Source organism: Vicugna pacos, unplaced genomic scaffold (assembly GCF_048564905.1).
Source record: "Vicugna pacos unplaced genomic scaffold, VicPac4 SAC-SAT, whole genome shotgun sequence".
NCBI lineage: Eukaryota > Metazoa > Chordata > Mammalia > Artiodactyla > Camelidae > Vicugna > Vicugna pacos.
Window position 1 is genome coordinate 40018701 of NW_027328721.1, and position 12986 is coordinate 40031686.

A 12986-nucleotide genomic window follows, 5' to 3' on the forward strand; every position below is an offset into this window, starting at 1 on the left:
GTCTCTTTGCCAGGGAATGCTAGGGGTGATTGTAGGTTATCCCAGTGTCAGAGGCTGCCTCTCCAAAGCCAGGGAAGTTATTTCTCGGCTTCCCCGAACAGGGAACACCTGTGACTGAAGAGAGCTGCGTGGAGTTGTCTCTCGAGCTCCCCCACGCACTGAAAATGGTTCCGGAATCCTGAGCGTGGGGAGGTTCCACCAATGGTCGGCAGCGCGTGGGTTTTAATGGAATGCCTAAGCTCGTCTCCCCTGAGGGTTTTCCTAATATCTCTGTGTCAGGGAATGCTAGGGGTGATTGCAGGATATCCCAGTGTCAGAGGCTGCCTACGCATGGTCAGGGAAGTTATTTCTCGGACTTCCCCGAACAGGAAACACCTGTGACTAAAGAGAGCTGCGTGGAGTTGTCTCTCGATCTCCCCCACGCACTGACAATTTTTCCGGAATCCTGAGCGTGGGGAGGTTCCACCAACGGTCGGCAGCACGTGGGTTGTAACGGAATGCCTAAGCTCGTCTCCCCTGAGGGTTTTCCTAATGTCTCTGTGCCAGGGAATGCTAGGGGTGATTGCAGGATATCTCAAGTCAGAGGCTGCCTCCCCAAGGTCAGGGAAAGTATTTCTCTGACTTCCCCGAACAGGGAACACCTGTGACTGAAGAGAGCTGCGTGGAGTTGTCTCTCGAGCTCCCCCATGTACTGACAATGGTTCCGGAATCCTGAGCGTGGGGAGGTTCCACCAACGGTCGGCAGCGCTTGGGTTCTAACGGAATGCATAAGCTCGTCTCCCCTGAGTGTTTTCCTAATGTCTCTGTGCCAGGGAATGCTAGGGGTGATTGCAGGATATCCCAGTGAACGAAGCTGCCTCCCCAAGGTGAGGGAAGATTTTTCTCGGACTTCCCCGAACAGGGAACACCTGTGAATGAACAGAGCTGCGTGGAGTTGTCTCCCGAGGTCCCCCACTCACTGACAATTTTTCCGGAATCCTGTGTGTGGGGAGGTTCCACCAACGGTCGGCAGCGCGTGGGTTCTAACGGAATGCCTATGCTCGTCTCCCCTCAGGGTTTTCCTAATGTCTCTGTGCCAGGGAATGCTAGGGGTGATTGCAGGATATCCCAGTGTCAGAGGCTGCCTCCCCAAAGTCAGGGAAGGTTTTTCTCGGACTTTCCCGAACAGGGAACACCTGTAACTGAAGGGAGCTGCGTGGAGTTGTCTCTCGAGCTCGCCCACGCACTGACAATGTTTCCGGAATCCTGAGCGTGGGGAGGTTCCACCAACGGTCGTCAGCGCTTGGGATCAAACGGAATGCCTAAGCTCGTCTCCCCTGAGGGTTTTCCTAATGTCTCTGTGCCAGGGAATGCTAGGGATGATTGCAGGATATCCCAGTGACCGAGGCTGCCTCCCCAAAGTCATTGAAGCTATTTCTCGGACTTCCCCGGACAGGGAACACCTGTGAATGAAGAGAGCTGCGTGAAGTTGTCTCTCGAGCTCCCCCACGCTCTGACAATGGTTCTGGAATCCTGAGCGATGGGAGGTTCCACCAACGGTCGGCAGCGCGTGGGTTCTAACGGAATGCCTAAGCTCGTCTCCCCTGAGGGTTTTCCTAATGTCTCTGTGCCAGGGAATGCTAGGGGTGATTGCAGGATATCCCAGTGTCAGAGGCTGCCTCCCCAATTTCAGGGAAGCTATTTCTCTGACTTCCCCGAACAGGGAACTCCTGTGACTGAAGAGAGCTTCGTGGATTTGTATCTCAAGTTCCCCCACGCACTGACAATTGTTCCGGAGTCCTGTGCGTGGGGAGGTTCCACCAACGGTCGGCAGATCGTGGGTTCTAACGGAATGCCTAAGCTCGTCTCCCCTGAGGGTTTTCCTAAGGTCTCTGTGCCAGGGAATGCTAAGGGTGATTGCAGGATATCCCAGTGTCAGAGGCTGCCTCACCAAGTTCAGGGAAGGTATTTCTCGGACTTCCCCGAACAGGGAACACCTGTGACTTAAGAGAGCTTCGTGGAGTTGTCTCTCGAGCTCCCCCATGCACTGACAATGGTTCCGGAATCCTGAGCGTGGGGAGGTTCCACCAACGGTCGGCAGCTCGTGGGTTCTAACGGAATGCCTAAGCTCGTCTCCCCTGAGGGTTTTCCTAATGTCTCTGTGCCAGGGAATGCTAGGGGTGATTGCAGGATATCCCAGTGTCAGAGGCTGCCTCCCCAAGGTCAGGGAAGTTATTTCTCGGACTTCCCCGAACAGGGAACACCTGTGACTGAAGAGAGCTGCGTGGAGTTCTCTCCCGAGGTTCCCCACGCACTGACAATGGTTCCGGAATCCTGAGCGTGGGGAGGTTCCACCAATGGTCGTCAGCGCGTGGGTTCTAACGGAATGAATAAGCTCGTCTCCCCTGAGCGTTTTCCTAATATCTCTGTGCCAGGGAATGCTAGGGGAGTTTGCAGGATATCCCAGTGACAGAGGCTGCCTCCACAAGGTCAGGGAAGGTATTTCTCGGACTTCCCCAAACAGGGAACACCTGTGACTGAAGAGAGCTGCGTGGAGTTGTCTCACGAGATCCCCCACACACTGACAATGGTTCCGGAATCCTGACAGTGGAGAGGTTCCACCAAAGGTCGGCAGCGCGTGGGTTCTAATGGAATGCCTAAGCTCTTCTGCCCTGAGGGTTTTCCTAATGTCTCTGTGCCAAGGAATGTTAGGGGGGTTTGCAGGATATCCCAGTGAAAGAGGCTGCCTCCCCAAGTTAAGGGAAGCTATTTCACGGACTTCCCCGAACAGGGAAAACCTGTGACTGAAGAGAGCTGCGTGGAGTTGTCTCTCGAGCTCCCCCAAGCACTGACAATGCTTCCAGAATCCTGAGCGTGGGGATGTTCCACCATCGGTCGGCAGCGCGTGGGTTCTAACGGAATGCCTAAGTTCGTCTGCCCTGAGGGTTTTCCTAATGTCTCTGTGCCAGGGAATGCTATGGGGGTTTGCAGGATATCCCAGTGACAGAGGCTACCTCCCCAAGGTCAGGGAAGTTATTTCTCGGACTTCCCCGAACTGGGAACACCTGTGACTGAAGAGAGATGCGTGGAGTTGTCTCTCGAGCTCCCCCACGCACTGACAATGTTTCCGGAATCCTGAGCGTGGGGAGGTTCCACCAACGGTCGTCAGCGCGTGGGTTCTAACGGAATGCCTAAGCACGCCTCCCCTGAAAGTTTTCCTGATGTCTCTGTGCCAGAGAAACCTAGGGGGGTTTGCAGGATATCCCAGAGACAGAGGCTGCCTCCCCAAGGTCAGGGAAGGTATTTCTCGGACTTCCCCGAACAGGGAACACCTGTGACTGAAGAGAGCTGCATGGAGTTGTCTCTCGAGTTCCCCACGCACTGACAATATTTCCGGAATCCTGAGCGTGGGGAGGTTCCACCAACTGTCGGCAGCGCGTGGGTTCTAACGGAATGCCTAAGCTCGTCTCCCGTGAGGGTTTTCCTAATTTCTCTGTGCCAGGGAACGCTAGGGGTGTTTGCAGGATATCCCAGTGACAGAGGCTGCCTCCCCAAGGTCAGTGAAGGTATTTCTCGGACTTCCCCGAACAGGGAACACCTGTGAATGAAGAGAGCTGCATGTAGTTTTCTCTCGAGCTCCCCCACGCACTGACAATTTTTACGGAATCCTGAGCGTGGGGAGGTTCCACCAACGGTCGGCAGCGCGTGGGTTCTAACGGAATGCCTGAGCTAGTCTCCCCTGAGGGTTTTCCTTATGTCTCTGTGCCAGGGAATGCTAGGGGGGTTTGCAGGATATCCCAGAGTCAGAGGCTGCCTCCCCAAGGTCAGGGAAGGTATTTTTCGGACTTCCCCGAACAGGGAACACCTGTGACTGAAGAGAGCTGCATGGAGTTGTCTCTCGATTTCCCCCACGCACTGACAGTTTTTCCGGAATCCTGAGCGTGGGGAGGTTCCACCAACGGTCGGCAGCGCGTGGGTTCTAACGGAATGCTTATGCTCGTCTCCCCTGAGGGTTTTCCTAATGTCTCTGTGCCAGGGAATGCTAGGGGTGTTTGCAGGATATCCCAGAGACAAAGCTGCCTCCCCAAGATCAGGGAAGCTATTTCTCGGACTTCCCCGAAGAGGGAACACCTGTGACTGAAGAGAGCTGCGTGGAGTTGTCTCTCGAGCTCCCCCATACACTGACAATGTTTCTGGAATCCTGAACGTGGGGAGGTTCCACCAACGGTCGGCAGCGCGTGTGTTCTAACGGAAAGCCTAAGCTCGTCTCCCCTGAGGGTTTTCCTAATGTCTTAGTGCCAGGGAATGCTAGGGGGGTTTGCAGGATATCCCAGTGACAGAGGCTGCCTCCCCAAGGTCAGGGAAGATATTTCTCGCACTTCCCCGAACAGGGAACACCTGTGACTGAAGAGAGCTGCGTGGAGTTGTCTCTCGAGCTCCCCCACACACTGACAATTGTTCCGGAATCCTGAGCGTGTGGAGGTTCCACCAACGGTCGGCAGCGCGTGGGTTCTAACGGAAAGCCTAAGCTGGTCTCCCCTGATGGTTTTCCTTAAATCTCTTTGCCAGGGAATGCTAGGGGGGTTTGTAGGATATCCCAGTGTCAGAGGCTGCCTCCCCAAGGTCAGGGAAGATATTTCTCGGACTTCCCCGAACAGGGAACACCTGTGACTGAAGAGAGCTGCGTGTAGTTGTCTCTCGAGCTCCCCCACGCACTGACAATTTTTCCGGAATCCTGAGCGTGGGGAGGTTCCACCTACGGTCGGCAGCACGTGGGTTCTAACGGAAAGACTAAGCTCGTCTCCCTTGAGGGTTTTCCTAGTTCCTATGTGCCAGGGAATGCTAGGGGGGTTTGCAGGATATCCCAGTGACAGAGGCTGCCTCCACAAGGTCAGGGAAAGTATTTCTCGGACTTCCCCGAACAGGGAACACCTGTGACTGAAGAGAGCTGCGTGGAGTTGTCTCTCGATTTCCCCCACACACTGACAATGGTTCCGGAATCCTGAGCGTGGGGAGGTTCCAACAACTGTCGGCAGCGCGTGGGTTCTAACGGAAATCCTAAGCTCGACTCCCCTGAGGGTTTTCCTGATGTCTCTGTGCCAGGGAATGCTAGGGGTGTTTGCAGGATATCCCAGTGACAGAGGCTGCCTCCCCAAGGTCAGGGAAGCTATTTCTCGGACTTTCCCAAACAGGGAACACCTGTGACTGAAGAGAGCTGCGTGGAGTTGTCTCTCGAGCTCCCCCACACACTGACAATGTTTCCGGAATCCTGAACGTGGGGAGGATCCACCAAGGGTCGGCTGCGCGTGGGTTCTAACGGAAAGCCTAAGCTCGTCTCCCCTGAGGGTTTTCCTAATGTCACTGTGCCAGGGAATGCTAGGGGGGTTTGCAGGATATCCCAGTGACAGAGGCTGCCTCCCCAAGTTCAGGGAAGTTATTTCTCGAACCTCCCCGAACAGGGAACACGTGTGACTGACGAGAGCTTCGTGGAGTTGTCTCTCGAGCTCCCACACGCACTGACATTGTTTACGGAATCCTGAGCGTGGGGAGGTTCCACCAACGGTCTGCAGCGCGTGGGTTCTAACGGAAAGGCTAAGGTCATCTCCCCTGAGGGTTTTCCTAATGTCTCTGTGCCAGGGAATGCTAGGGGAGGTTTCAGGATATCCCAGTGACAGAGGCTGCCTCCCCAAGGTCATCGAAGCTATTTCTCCGAATTCCCCGAACAGGGAACACCTGTGAGTGAAGTGAGCTGCGTGGAGTTGTCTCTCGAGCTCCCCCACGCACTGACAATGGTTCCGGAATCATAAGCGTGGGGAGGTTCCACCAACGCTCGACAGAGCGTGGGTTCTAACGGAAAGCCTAAGCTCGTCTCCCCTGAGGTTTTTCCTAATATCTCTGTGTCAGGGAATGCTAGGGGGTTTTGCAGGATATCCCAGTGTCAGAGGCTGCCTCCCCAAGGTAAGGAAGGTATTTCTTGGACTTCCCCGAACAGGGAACACCTGTGACTGAAGTGAGCTGCGTGGAGTTGTCTCTCGAGCTCCCCCACGTACTGACAAAATTTCCTGAATCCTGAGCGTGGGGAGGTTCCACCAACGGTCGGCAGCGCGTGGGTTCTAACGGAAAGCATAAGCTCGTCTCCCCTTAGTTTTTTCCTAATGTCTCTGTGCCAGGGATTGCTAGGGGGTTTTGCAGGATATCCCAGTGACAGAGGCTGCCTCCCCAAGGTCAGGGAAGGTATTTCTCGGACTTCCCCGAACAGAGAACACCTGTGACTGAAGAGAGCTGCGTGGAGTTGTCTCTCAAGCTCCCCCACGCACTGACAATGCTTCCGGAATCCTGAGCGTGGGGAGGTTCCACCAACGGTAGGCAGCTCGTGGGTTCTAACGGAAAGCCTAAGCTCGTCTCCCCTGAGGGTTTTCCTAATGTCTCTGTGCCAGGGAATGCTAGGGGGGTTTGCAGGATATCCCAGTGACAGAGGCTGCCTCCCCAAGGTCAGGGAAGTTATTTCTCGCACTTCCCCGAACAGGGATCACCTGTGACTGAGGAGAGTTGCGTGGAGTTTTCTCTCGAGCTCCCGCACGCACTGACAATGTTTAAGGAATCCTGAGCGTGGGGAGGTTCCTCCAACGGTCGGCAGCGCGTGGGTTCTAACGGAAAGCCTAAGCTCGTCTCCCCTGAGGGTTTTCCTAATATCTCTGTGCCAGGGAATGCTAGGGGAGTTTGCAGGATATCCCAGTGACAGAGGCTGCCTCCACAAGGTCAGGGAAGTTATTTCTCGGACTTCCCCGAACAGGGAACACCTGTGACTGAAGAGAGCTGCGTGGAGTTGTCTCACGAGATCCCCCACACACTGACAATGGTTCCGGAATCCTGACAGTGGGGAGGTTCCACCAAAGGTCGGCAGCGCGTGGGTTCTAATGGAATGCCTAAGCTCTTCTGCCCTGAGGGTTTTCCTAATGTCTCTGTGCCAAGGAATGTTAGGGGGGTTTGCAGGATATCCCAGTGAAAGAGGCTGCCTCCCCAAGTTAAGGGAAGCTATTTCACGGACTTCCCCGAACATGGAAAACCTGTGACTGAAGAGAGCTGCGTGGAGTTGTCTCTCGAGCTCCCCAACGCACTGACAATGCTTCCAGAATCCTGAGCGTGGGGATGTTCCACCAACGGTCGGCAGCGCGTGGGTTCTAACGGAATGCCTAAGTTCGTCTGCCCTGAGGGTTTTCCTAATGTCTCTGTGCCAGGGAATGCTATGGGGGTTTGCAGGATATCCCAGTGACAGAGGATGCCTCCCCAAGGTCAGGGAAGTTATTTCTCGGACTTCCCCGAACTGGGAACACCTGTGACTGAAGAGAGATGCGTGGAGTTGTCTCTCGAGCTCCCCCACGCACTGACAATGTTTCCGGAATCCTGAGCGTGGGGAGGTTCCACCAACGGTCGTCAGCGCGTGGGTTCTAACGGAATGCCTAAGCACGCCTCCCCTGAAAGTTTTTCTAATGTTTCTGTGCCAGAGAAACCTAGGGGGGTTTGCAGGATATCCCAGAGACAGAGGCTGCCTCCCCAAGGTCAGGGAAGGTATTTCTCGGACTTCCCCGAACAGGGAACACCTGTGACTGAAGAGAGCTGCATAGAGTTGTCTCTCGAGTTCCCCACGCACTGACAATATTTCCGGAATCCTGAGCGTGGGGAGGTTCCACCAACTGTCGGCAGCGCGTGGGTTCTAACGGAATGCCTAAGCTCGTCTCCCGTGAGGGTTTTCCTAATTTCTCTGTGCCAGGGAACGCTAGGGGTGTTTGCAGGATATCCCAGTGACAGAGGCTGCCTCCCCAAGGTCAGTGAAGGTATTTCTCGGAATTCCCCGAACAGGGAACACCTGTGAATGAAGAGAGCTGCATGTAGTTTTCTCTCGAGCTCCCCCACGCACTGACAATTTTTACGGAATCCTGAGCGTGGGGAGGTTCCACCAACGGTCGGCAGCGCGTGGGTTCAAACGGAATGCCTGAGCTCGTCTCCCCTGAAGGTTTTCCTTATGTCTCTGTGCCAGGGAATGCTAGGGGGGTTTGCAGGATATCCCAGAGTCAGAGGCTGCCTCCCCAAGGTCAGGGAAGGTATTTCTCGGACTTCCCCGAACAGGGAACACCTGTGACTGAAGACAGCTGCGTGGAGTTGTCTCTCGATCTCCCCAACGCACTGACAATGGTTCCGGAATCCTGAGCTTGGGGAGGTTCCACCAAGGGTCGGCAGCGCGTGGGTTCTAACGGAAAGCCTAAAATCGTCTCCCCAGAGGGTTTTTCTAATTTCTCTGTGCCAGGGAATGCTAGGGGGGTTTGCAGGATATCCCAGTGACAGAGGCTGCCTCCACAAGGTAAGTGAAAGTACTTCTCCGACTTCCCCGAACAGGGAACACCTGTGACTGAAGAGAGCTGCGTGGAGTTGTCTCTCGAGCTCCCCCACGCACTGACAATGATTCCGGAATCCTGAGCGTGGGGAGGTTCCACCAACGGTCGGCAGCGCGTGAGTTCTAACGGAAAGCCTAACCTCGTCTCCCCTGAGGGTTTTCCTAATGTCTCTGTGCCAGGGAATGCTAGGGGTATTTGCAGGATATCCCAGTGACAGAGGCTGCCTCCCCAAGGTCAGGGAAGGTATTTTTCGGACTTCCCCGAACAGGGAACACCTGTGACTGAAGAGAGCTTCGTGGAGTTGTCTCTCGAGCTCCCCCACGCACTGACAATGGTTCCGGAATCCTGAGCCTGGGGAGGTTCCACCAACTGACGGCAGCGCGTGGGTTCTAACGGAAAGCTTAAGCTCGTCTCCCCTAAGGGTTTTCCTAATATCTCTGTGCCAGGGAATGCTAGGGGTGTTTGCAGGATATCCCAGTGTCAGAGGCTGACTCCCCAAGGTCAGGGAAGTTATTCCTCGGACTTCCCAGAACATTGAACACCTGTGTCTGAAGAGAGCTGCGTGGAATTGTCTTCGAGCTCCCCCACGCACTGACAATTTTTCCGGAATCCTGAGCGTGGGGAGGTTCCACCAACGGTCATCAGCGCTTGGGTTGTAACGGAAAGGCTAAGCTCGTCTCCCCTGAGGGTTTTCCTAATGTATCTGTGCCAGGGAATGCTAGGGGGGTTTGCAGGATATCCCAGTGACAGAGGCTGCCTCCCCAAGATCAGGGAAGTTATTTCTCGGACTTCCCCGAACAGGGAACACCTGTGACTGAAGAGAGCTGCGTGGAGTTGTCTCTCGAGCTCCCCCACGCACTGACAATGTTTCCGGAATCCTGAGCGTGGGTAGGTTCCACCAACGGTCGGCAGCGCGTGGGTTCTAACGGAAAGCCTACGCTCGTCTCCCTGAGGGTTTTCCTAATGTCTCTGTGCCAGGGAATGCTAGGGGGCGTTTGCAGGATATCCCAGTGACAGAGGCTGCCTCCCCAAGTTCAGGGAAGATATTTCTCGGACTTCCCCAAACAGGGAACACCTGTGACTGAAGAGAGCTGCGTGGAGTTGTCTCTCGAGCTCCCCCACGCACTGACAATGGTTCCGGAATCCTGAGCCTGGGGAGGTTCCACCAAAGGTCGGCAGCGCTTGGGTTCTAACGGAAAGCCTAAGCTCGTCTCCCCTGAGGGTTTTCCTAATGTCTCTGTGCCAGGGAATGTTAGGGGTGTTTGCAGGATATCCCAGTGACAGAGGCTGCCTCCCCAAGTTCAGGGAAGTTATTTCTCGGACTACCCCGAACAGGGAACACCTGTGACTGAAGAGAGCTGCGTGGAGTTGTCTCTCGTGCTCCTCAACGCACTGACAATGGTTCCTGAATCCTGAGCGTGGGGAGGTTCCACCAACGGTCGGCAGCGCGTGGGTTCTAACGGAAAGCCTAAGCTCGTCTCCCCTGAGGGTTTTCCTAATGTCTCTGTGCCAGGGAATGCTAGGGGTGTTTGCAGGATATCCCAGTGACAGAGGTTGCCTCCCCAAGGTCAGGGAAGATATTTCTCGGACTTCCCCGAACAGGGAACACCTGTGACTGAAGAGAGCTACGTGGAGTTGTCTCTCGAGCTCCCCCACGCACTGACAATGGTTCCGGAATCCTGAGCGTGTGGAGGTTCCACCAACGGTCGGCAGCGCATGGGTTCTAACGGAAAGCCTAAGCTCGTACCCCCTCTGGGTTTTCCTAATGTCTCTGTGCCAGGGAATGCTAGGGGGGTTTGCAGGATATCCCAGTGACAGAGGCTGCCTCCCCAAGTTCAGGGAAAGTATTTCTTGGACTTCCCCGAACAGGGAACACCTGTGACTGAAGAGAGCTGCGTGGAGTTGTCTCTCAAGCTCCCCCACGCACTGACAATGGTTCCTGAATCCTGAGCGTGGGGAGGTTCCACCAACGGTCAGCAGCGCGTGGGTTCAAACGGAAAGCCTTAGCTCGTCTCCCCTGAGGGTTTTCCTAATGTCTCTGTGCCAGGGAATGCTAGGGGTGTTTGCAGAATATCCCAGTGACAGAGGCTGCCTCCCCAAGTTCAGGGAAGATATTTCTCGGACTTCCCCAAACAGGGAACACTTGTGACTGAAGAGAGCTGCGTGGATTTGTCTCTCGAGCTCCCCCACGCACTGACAATGGTTCCGGAATCCTGAGCGTGGGGAGGTTCCACCAAAGGTCGGCAGCGCTTGGGTTCTAACGGAAAGCCTAAGCTCGTCTCCCCTGAGGGTTTTCCTAATGTCTCTGTGCCAGGGAATGCTAGGGGTGTTTGCAGGATATCCCAGTGACAAAGGCTGCCTCCCCAAGTTCAGGGAAGTTATTACTCGGACTACCCCGAACAGGGAACACCTGTGACTGAAGAGAGCTGCGTGGAGTTGTCTCTCGTGCTCCTCAACGCAATGACAATGGTTCCTGAATCCTGAGCGTGGGGAGGTTCCACCAACGGTCGGCAGCGCGTGGGTTCTAACGGAAAGCCTAAGCTCGTCTCCCCTGAGGTTTTTCCTAATGTCTCTGTGCCAGGGAATGCTTGGGGGGTTTGCAGGATATCCAAGTGACAGAGACTGCCTCCCCAAGGTCAGGGAAGATATTTCACGGACTTGGCCGGACAGGGAACACCTGTGACTGAAGAGAGCTGCGTGGAGTTGTCTCTCGTGCTCCCCCACGCACTGAAAATGGTTCCGGAATCCGGAGCGTGGGGAGGTTCCACCAACGTTCGGCAGCGCGTGGGTTCTAACGGAAAGCCTAAGCTCGTCTCCCCTGAGGGTTTTCCTAATGTCTCTGTGCCAGGGAATGCTAGGGGGCTTTGCAGGATATCCCAGTGACAGAGGCTGCCTCCCCAAGGTCAGGGAAGGTATTTCTCGGACTTCCCCGAACAGGGAACACCTGTGACTGAAGAGAGCTGCGTGGAGTTGTCTCTCGTGATCCCCCACGCACTGACAATGGTTCCGGAATCCTGAGCGTGGGGAGGTGACACCAACGTTCGGCAGCGCGTGGGTTCTAACCGAAAGCCTAAGCTCGTCTCCCCTGAGGGTTTTCCTAATGTCTCTGTGCCAGGGAATGCTAGGGGTGTTTGCAGGATACCCCAGTGACAGAGGCTATCTCCCCAAGTTCAGGGAAGATATTTCTCGGACTTCCCTGAACAGGGAACACCTGTGACTGATGAGAGCTGCGTGGAGTTGTTTCTCGTGCTCCCCCATGCACTGAAAATGGCTCCGGAATCCTGAGCGTGGGGAGGTTCCACCAACGGTCGGCAGCGCGTGGGTTCTAACGGAAAGCCTAAGCTCGTCTCCCCTGAGGGTTTTCCTAATGCCTCTGTGCCAGGGAATGCTAGGGGGGTTTGCAGGATATCCCAGTGATAGAAGCTGCCTCATCAAGGTCAGGGAAGGTATTTCTCGGACTTCCCAGGACAGGGAACCCCTGTGACTGAAGAGAGCTGCGTGGAGTTGTCTCCCGAGCTCCCCCACGCACTGACAATGGTTCCGGAATCCTGAGCGTGGGGAGGTTCCACCAACGGTCGGCAGGGCGTGGGTTCTAACGGAAAGCCTAAGCTCGTCTCCCCTGAGGGTTTTCCTAATGTCTCTGTGCTAGGGAATGCTAGGGGGGTTTGCAGGATATCCCAGTGACAGAGACTGCCTCCCCAAGGTCAGGGAAGTTTTTTCACGGACTTGGCCGGACAGGGATCACCTGTGACTGAAGAGAGCTGCGTGGAGTTGTCTCTCGTACTCCCCCACGCACTGACAATGCTTCCGGAATCCTGAGCGTGGGGAGGTGGCACCAATGGTCGTCAGCGCGTGGGTTCTAACGGAAAGCATAAGCTCGTCTCCCCTGAGTTTTTTCCTAATGTTTCTGTGCTAGGGAATGCTAGGGATTTTGCAGGATATCCCAGTGACAGTGGCTGCCTCCCCAAGGTCAGGGAAGGTATTTCTCGGACTTCGCCGAACAGGGAACACCTGTGACTGAGGAGAGCTGCGTGGAGTTGTCTCTCGAGCTCCCCCACGCACTGAAAATTGTTCCGGAATCTTGAGCGTGGGGAGGTTCCACCAACGGTCGGCAGCGCGTGGGTTCTAACGGAAATCCTAAACTCGTCTCCCCTGAGGGTTTTCCTAATATCACTGTGCCTTGGAATGCTAGGGGTGTTTTACAGGATATCCCAGTGACAGAGGCTGCTTCCTCAAGGTCAGAGAAGGTATTTTTCGGACTTCCCGGAACAGGGAACACCTGTGACTGAAGAGAGCTGCGTGGAGTTGTCTTTCGAGCTCCCCCACGCTCTGACAATGTTTCCGGAATCCTGAGCGTGGGGAGGTTCCACCAAAGGTCGGCAGCGCGTGGGTTCGAACGGAAAGCCTAAGCTCGTCTCCCCTGAGGGTTTTCCTAATGTCTCTGTGCCAGGGAATGCTAGGGGGGTTTGCAGGATATTCCAGTGACAGAGGCTGCCTCCCCTAGGTCAGGGAAAGTATTTCTAGGACTTCCCCGAACAGGGAACACCTGTGACTGACGAGAGCTGCGTGGAGTTTTCTCTCGAACTCCCCCACGCACTGACAATGGTTCCAGAA